Source organism: Mytilus trossulus, chromosome 2 (genome assembly GCF_036588685.1).
Source record: "Mytilus trossulus isolate FHL-02 chromosome 2, PNRI_Mtr1.1.1.hap1, whole genome shotgun sequence".
In the NCBI taxonomy this organism is placed as follows: domain Eukaryota; kingdom Metazoa; phylum Mollusca; class Bivalvia; order Mytilida; family Mytilidae; genus Mytilus; species Mytilus trossulus.
The window spans coordinates 70,657,991-70,665,684 of NC_086374.1; positions in this window are offsets into that span (position 1 = coordinate 70,657,991).

The window sequence follows — 7,694 nt, forward strand, 5'->3', positions numbered from 1 at the left end:
ATAAATTTTATAAAGGGGAAAAACAAGCTTATCATGTCGCAAAGGGGAAAAATTGGCCTGATCCTCGTTTTCCCCCTATAACGTTGAAGGGGAAAAGTTGGATCATGCCAATTTTTCTGGGGGGGAAATATTGGATCGATCCAGTTTTTCCCCCAGGAAAAATTGGCATGGGGGAAGAATGGCTATAGGACACCGGCAAACACATTTTTAGACTGTAAATATGACTTATTTATTTCTTACAGCTACTTCAATTTCAACGTTTGTGGATAGGTGTTTCATTGACAGCCATACCACATCTCCTTTTGCTTATTTTTGTTGTATATATTTTTTTTCATTTTCCTTGTCTTTTAAAAAATATTTATTCCATTATAAATTTTATTTGATGCCGAAAATAAGAATACGAAGAGTTATTTGTTAAATGCTATAACTAAGCGAAGTAAAACAACCATTAATAATTGTGTATAAGAGCATCATATATATTTATAAAAAAAAATCAAATACAAGCAGACATACCATTTGTGACACCAATTTCATTTATTTCCAAATCTTAAAATCTTATATTTCCACAGTTGTCCAGTTCTTTAGCGTCTTTTAATAATGGCAGAACTGGCTTTAGAGTCATATGATTAAGTTAACTAAATTATTTAGTTCTCCCATGCACATTGTGAATTATATTTCTTACATCACTGCTTATTACATTATACAATAAAATGGCATTCATCTTCAATTGTTGAATAAAGATGAATTGTTAAAAAAAAGCATTGACATCAGTTTTAAAGTTACCGTTCATAGAAGACAGTTATGATTTATATTCTCTTTTAAAAACGTAATATAGTATTTACCCCTTGGAGTTTTCTAAATTACTTCTGTAATCGGATTTTGAAGAACCCCACGGACGCCACATACTCTCATATGTCTCTCAAGGTATAATGAAAGTCTGTAAACTCTAGTGTTGTAAATAAGGAAATGAAATCGCAAAAGCTTTGTTTCTCACTTTGTATCTCAAAATTGGCTTCTTTAAATAAACAAAGAAGCTTACATAGCAATTTCCTTAGAAACAAAATAAAACAAAGGCAAAGTAAACACAAAAATTTTGAATTGTGGTTCCATTTTGCAGGCTTTCGATCCCTGAATCGTTTATTCCTTCTATAGTTCCTGAGTGGAATAAACCTGATACAAAACATTGCAGTGTCAACTCTATATCTAAATTTGAGAAAGAATTGAAAACAAAAACCAATATCTTTTGGTAGAAAATTAAATATTAATTTATCTTAACGCAATTGCGATGCTCCGCTTTATTCTAAAACTATGAAATTTTTCCAGCTTTTATTACAAATGACCTGTTTTGCAAATGTGTGTCAGATATTGTGGATCGGTACGTCTAAATAACAACACAGGACTTCCTGTACGAATAGGGACATAAAAAGTATACCCAAGGCAAGTTATAGATATAGGAAGATGTGGTGTGAGTGTGAGATATAGGAAGATGTGGTATAGATATGCATTCGGCACTTTATTTATTTCAAAAAATATTCGTGTATTGAAAAATTTGTGTAAATTAATTAGAAATATCAATATAGACGTATGTTCTCCAGGTTGATCCCAATCTCTCATTCTTGTTGCTCGTTTTGTGCAAACTTGTCATGCGCAAAATCTGTATGTTATTATATGTAAAAGTATCGTTCCTTGTACCATTAAACTTGGTTTTATAAGAAATAAAGAATCTTGATAGAAAATTTAATTATTGATCTTTTTTTTTTTTTTGATACTTTTTGTTTTGATAAAATCAATTCAATATTTGAGAAGCTATTTACAAAAACGTTAAATACACTTTTCGTTTTGTTTCAACTTTATAATGAAACTCGTCCTCAATTTCACCTAATTTTACATAAAGTATATATAATAAATAAAATGTTCTCTTTAACTATTTTGCCATCTACCAATTTCAATAGACATTTTTTTAATTGTGTTCAAAGTTCTAAATCTACAAAAGAATAACTATTTTTGTAAAATTGAAAACCAAAGAAAGCTTCGCAAGTTAAACTGTTTTTTGGCATACTTGTTTTTATTCCCCCTTTTCTGAAACTCCCGATAGAATAGAACATCACAAAACAGCTTACGCATGCACATTTGTTTAAAAAAATATTTTTCGCCATTAAAACTCATTCTTGTCCCGTATGACATTTCCTGAACGAGTGAAAATCTGAAATAATTATTTTATTAAGCTTATATTTTTATTGCAGTAGCCTATTATTGAAAAAGGGTATAATTTTAAATTTCATGAAGTAAGATTCATACCACCAGAGACATTCAATATACTAGTATTTCTTTTTCGAAATCTACAAGGGTGTCTTTAACGTGCAAGAGATATGGCTCTCTCTTAACACGGGTCAGCCATTTATCGTCCCTTCCGACGGACTATCATCGTTTCCTTAAGACCATACTCGCAAATGGTGTCAAGGCAGAACCGAAAATTGAGTTCCTGACGGGAATCGAACCAGGAACCTTTGTGTTAGTAGTCCGATGCATTAACCACTACACCACGGCTCTCTTAGCAATAGTTTGAAGTTGTCTCATTCACAATCGAACCACATCTACTTTTTATTCTGTCCAAAACCGGGAATGATAGCTGCAATAGGCAGCGATTAAAAAACAACAGCATAAAGCATCGTAGTGGCCATCTTAGTCTGTTAACTAATTTTCACGTTGGTAGGAATAGGGAGGGGTTTACTTTTTCAACAAGGTTAAGTTGAAAGTCGAGCTGACGAAGTCAAGAGTGGACACTATTTCTGTGCTCAAGTCTACCCTTTGAGTTCGAAAAAAGGGACTAAGAGTAAATATTGATGAGACAACAACCCAACAACACAGACAATCAATATATTGAAAGGTTTTTTTACAGTCTTTTGGGGTTTTTTTTATTATAGAGAGATCCATATACACATTATCAAGCCAAACAAAAACGTTCCATGTATAAATAAAGTAAGGAGCTAATTTCATATTACCTGCCATTAAAAATATCACAAAAGGCACATACATATTTTGTGAAAAGTTTAACCATACCATTTTTATAATATCAATTCGTGGAAATCAAACCAAGTACATGAAATAAAAATCAGTACAAGGAAAATACTTCTCTATTTATTAACGATTTCTAGTAGATATATAATGAACGTTAAATATGCCTTATATCCAGACCTGTCCAGAGACAAATTCAAGTTCCAAATGTTATACTGAATATGAACCCTGTTCTAGACTGATAGTGTCGAGAAAGATTTTTAACGTGCTAGTTCACAAGGTAACACTCCGCATTTGGACATCATTTAGCCACTCGAGCATACCAGTCTTTTTTTTTACAGATATATCATGTAATGGAGGAGAGGTGTAATTAAATTATTAATTCCACTTGCTTAGCGGAGGAACAGCAATTTTAAATGTTGACGTATTTGGATTGAACAGGCCGGGATTTGAACCCACGATTTCCTGCACTAAGTGCAAAAACATAACCAAGAGAAATCTGAAATATAGTATCATACCAAAAAAACTAAAGTGCTACAAATAATCCAATCTAAAAGAACTCTCCCTTTTATTTAAGCCATCAAAATGCATTTAACCAGTTGAAAAACGATGGTCGATTTAAGCATATACTTCATGCACGGAAGACTTCTGCACATTTGGTACTCTTGCACAATTAATTGAGGCAGTGCTGTTTTTTATTCAATATATCCTCATTTTGCATTACCATTCCAAGTTCCATGTCCATTCTCTCAGTCGACCTTTTATATTTGCTATGAAAAGCCTACCTATTGTGTTCTCGTTATGAACATACATGAAATATTTGCCACTGACGTAAAATAAACAACATTTATTAAACAGACTCATTAATAATTAATATCATGAAAACCATATACGAAGGCAAGATTTGCACAATCCTTTAAAGTAATATTTCCATGTATCCGTTTCGATAATTATTTAAACTATAACGACCCTTTTCAGGGTTGCGTTCAATATCGTAGCAGCTACGTAGTGCGACGTAAATTTATGACTATTGAACGAGAAGCTAGCTTAGCTGCTATTAATATCTATGTAGCAGCTAGGCTAGCCACCCGTTCAATAGTCATAAATCTACATAGCCCTATATAGCCGATAAGATATTGAATACAACCCAAGGTCGTGTTCAATATCGTAGCGGTTACTTAGATGGGTCGAGTTCAATATCGTAGCAGCTACGAAGTGCTACGTAGATTTTGACTATTGAATGTGTAGCTATAGACTAGTTGTTACATAAATATTGATAGCAGCTACGTAGCTGCTACGATATTGAACCCAACCCTGGTATCAATATCTATGTAGCAGCTAGGCTAAATACAAAGGTTGAGTTCAATATCGTAGTAGCTACGTAGTGATCAATATCTGTGTAGCAACAATTGTTAACGTTTGTAAGATACCAACAAAACTGACGAATCCATCTTAGATGACAAAACGTATCAAAATTTAATCCTATGGGAGAAAAAATAATCCTATAGGACAAAGTTAATCCTAAGGGAAAACAAAATATCTTACAGGACAAAATTTATCCTAAGGGAGAGAAAAAAATCCGGTAGGAGAAAAAAATATCCTATGGGAGAAAAAACATCCCACAGGACAAAATAAATCCCTTAGGAGAAAAAAATATCCTAAGGGACATTAGTTTCTGTCAAAAAGTCTTTCATGATAATCCTATAGGATAAAAAAAATCCTATCGGATTTAACACTTTTTTTGAAAATCCTACAGGATTTTAAATCCCATAGGATATTAATTTAATCCCATAGGAGATAAATTTTCCTATAGGATAAATAAATCCGATAGGATTTATATATCCCATAGGATATTTAAAATATCCTACGGGATTATGACTTTATCCTATAGGATTTCTCAAAATCCTGTAGGATTTTTAAAAATCCTATGGGAGAAAAAAATATCCTACAGGATTTTGTCACTGTTTTCGCTCCAGTTGCCGAACCGGGCGAGCCATATCAAATTTATTTTGGTATTGTGTTATTTATACCCAGAGGTACATTATTGCAAAATTTGATGATTCTACGACAAAAAAAAGTGTGGTTCCAATTTGCACTTATGAGAAGTGCAAATTAATCCAAGAACATGTTTAAGATTTACGAAAAATGGTTAAAAATTGACTATAAAGGGCAATAACTCCTACAGTGGTCAACTGACCATTTTGGTCATGCTGACTTATTTGTAGATCTTACTTTGTTGAACATTATTGCTGTTTACAGTTTTTCTCTATCTATAATAATATTCAAGAAAATAACCAAAAACAGCAAAATTTCCTTAAAATTACCGATTCAGGGGCAGCAACCTAACAACAGAATGTCAGATTCATCTGAAAATTTTAGAGCAGATAGATCTTAACCTGATAAACAATTTCACCCTTGTCAGATTTGCTCTAAATGCTTTGGTTTTTGAATTATAAGCCAAAAACTGCATTTTACCCCTATGTTCTATTTTTAGCCATGGCGGCCATCTTGGTTGGTTGGCAGGGTCACCGGACACAATTTTCAAACTAGATACCTCAATGATGATTGTGGCCAAGTTTGGTTAAATTTGGCCCAGTAGTTTCAGAGGAGAAGATTTTTGTAAAAGTTAACGCCGGACGCAGGACGACGACGACGACGGACGACGACGGACGACGACAGACGACGGACGCCAAGTGATGAGAAAAGCTCACTTGGCCCTTCGGGCCAGGTGAGCTAAAAAAAGCATATTTCAAAAATCACTAACAAAAAACTTTATAAAATGTGAATAAATTTTAAAGAAGAAATACGTGCTCTTATGCTGCCGTTGTCAGCTTTCAATGATTTAAAGTTTGTCGGGGTCTAAAAATTTTTTTAAACGGAAATGTTTTCATTGATTACAATTTTTAAACAGAATGGTTTTACCAAGCAAATAATTAAGAAAATTCATGTTATGTAGGAATTTACACATTTTGTACACAAATCAGGCCGTTAGTTTTGTCGTTTAAATTGTTTTACATTTCTCATTTCGGGGCCTTTTATAGCTGACTATAAGGTAAGGGTCTTGCTCATTGTTGATTGCATATAGAAATTATTAATTGGTCTTATACGGCCGCATCTTCTTCTTTATTATGAAAATGAGAACGCTGATTATGTATTGATTTGTATTTACTTTCGGAAACATATTTTACGAGCTATCCTTTCATCTGATATTTGTATTCACAAACTCAAGCTTTAAAAAAGGGTCGGCGATCAATACTTTTTTTTATAATGTTTGAAATTATAGAATGGAAAACTCTTACACAGACCAATACCTACATTTATCTCACAGATTACCAGCAGGTCGAATGCAATTTTGAATAATAATAATTTTTATTTGACTAGATCCGTATTTTTAAGTAACTGCTATATGTGCATGTTCACATGGATCAGTTTTTTCAAGTTATCGAACAACTATGAACCAGGAATGCATTTCATGCACTTTTTATACTATACATTTTTGGGGGGTTCATGCAGCGCTTCCGTTTTCAACATATATAACTGAGTATCGGTTTACACTAAATCTTCTTTGACACATTTTTTAAGACCGTTTCCAAACTAGTTATTTTTTTGTTTTCGGTTTCATTTTTATTGGTTTTAATTGTTTTTACATTGTTTTACAAGTTTGATCAAAGTATTGCAGTACTGAACATCGGATGAACGCAAGTTCTTGTGTATGGTCATAAGCACTTGTTTCAGAAAAAAAATCACATTTCAATACCTGAAACTGAGGTTTATGTACAGAGATTTTTTTCGAGACAAGTTCGTGCGTGGATGATGATAAAAAGCTAGGAATTCAACCTCACTGCTTTAATAGGTGATACAAATCAGTACACTCTGGTTTGTTGTTATATATTATCCCGTATATTGATATTTGTATATAGCAATTACATGTCTTTTTAATCTTCATCCAATTGGTACTGAAATATTTATGACATACTATCATTTCTCTGATTAAACTTTTTGTTTTAAATGAGTCGATGCGACAAAAAAAAAAATGATTGCACGTTCGACTAAAGAGTACTTTTTCTCACTATATTTTTGTGAGAATTTTCATTCATGTGTATAGCTTCGAATCTTTAATAGCAACGCAAGGAATTACAGATACTATCTGGCTGAGGAGGATAATTTAAAAGATCTCATTTTTGATCTCATTTTCCTTTTCAATGTATCTTGCTTTTATAAAATTGTAGTGTGGTCATTAGTAAGTCATCTCTTTGTTATAGCTCCTGGGTCTTGGCTTTATGAAGTATCCGAGTTATAAATATTTCGACATCTTATATCCTTGAAACAATAGTTTAATGTATATTATACGAGAACTTTATTTTATTCAGATCAGACCATTTCATGAAATTAGGTTATGCCAAATATGCAAGAAAAGTCGTATAAAGTTTAACGTTATTATAACGCGAACGTCAAATTACGGTTACGGGGACATTTCATTGGACATCTTAGATTGTTTCGGATTTTCTACCTGAAACTCAAACAAAAGTACATATCGTATCATTTTAAAGGAAATTTAATGTATTTTCCATTCATATCAGTTAACAAGAGTTAAAAATCTGAGATATAGTAGAATTTCGTTTAATAAAAAGCCTCTGAATTATTCTTTGTGTTATTTTGTCCTTTGGGACATTTCATTG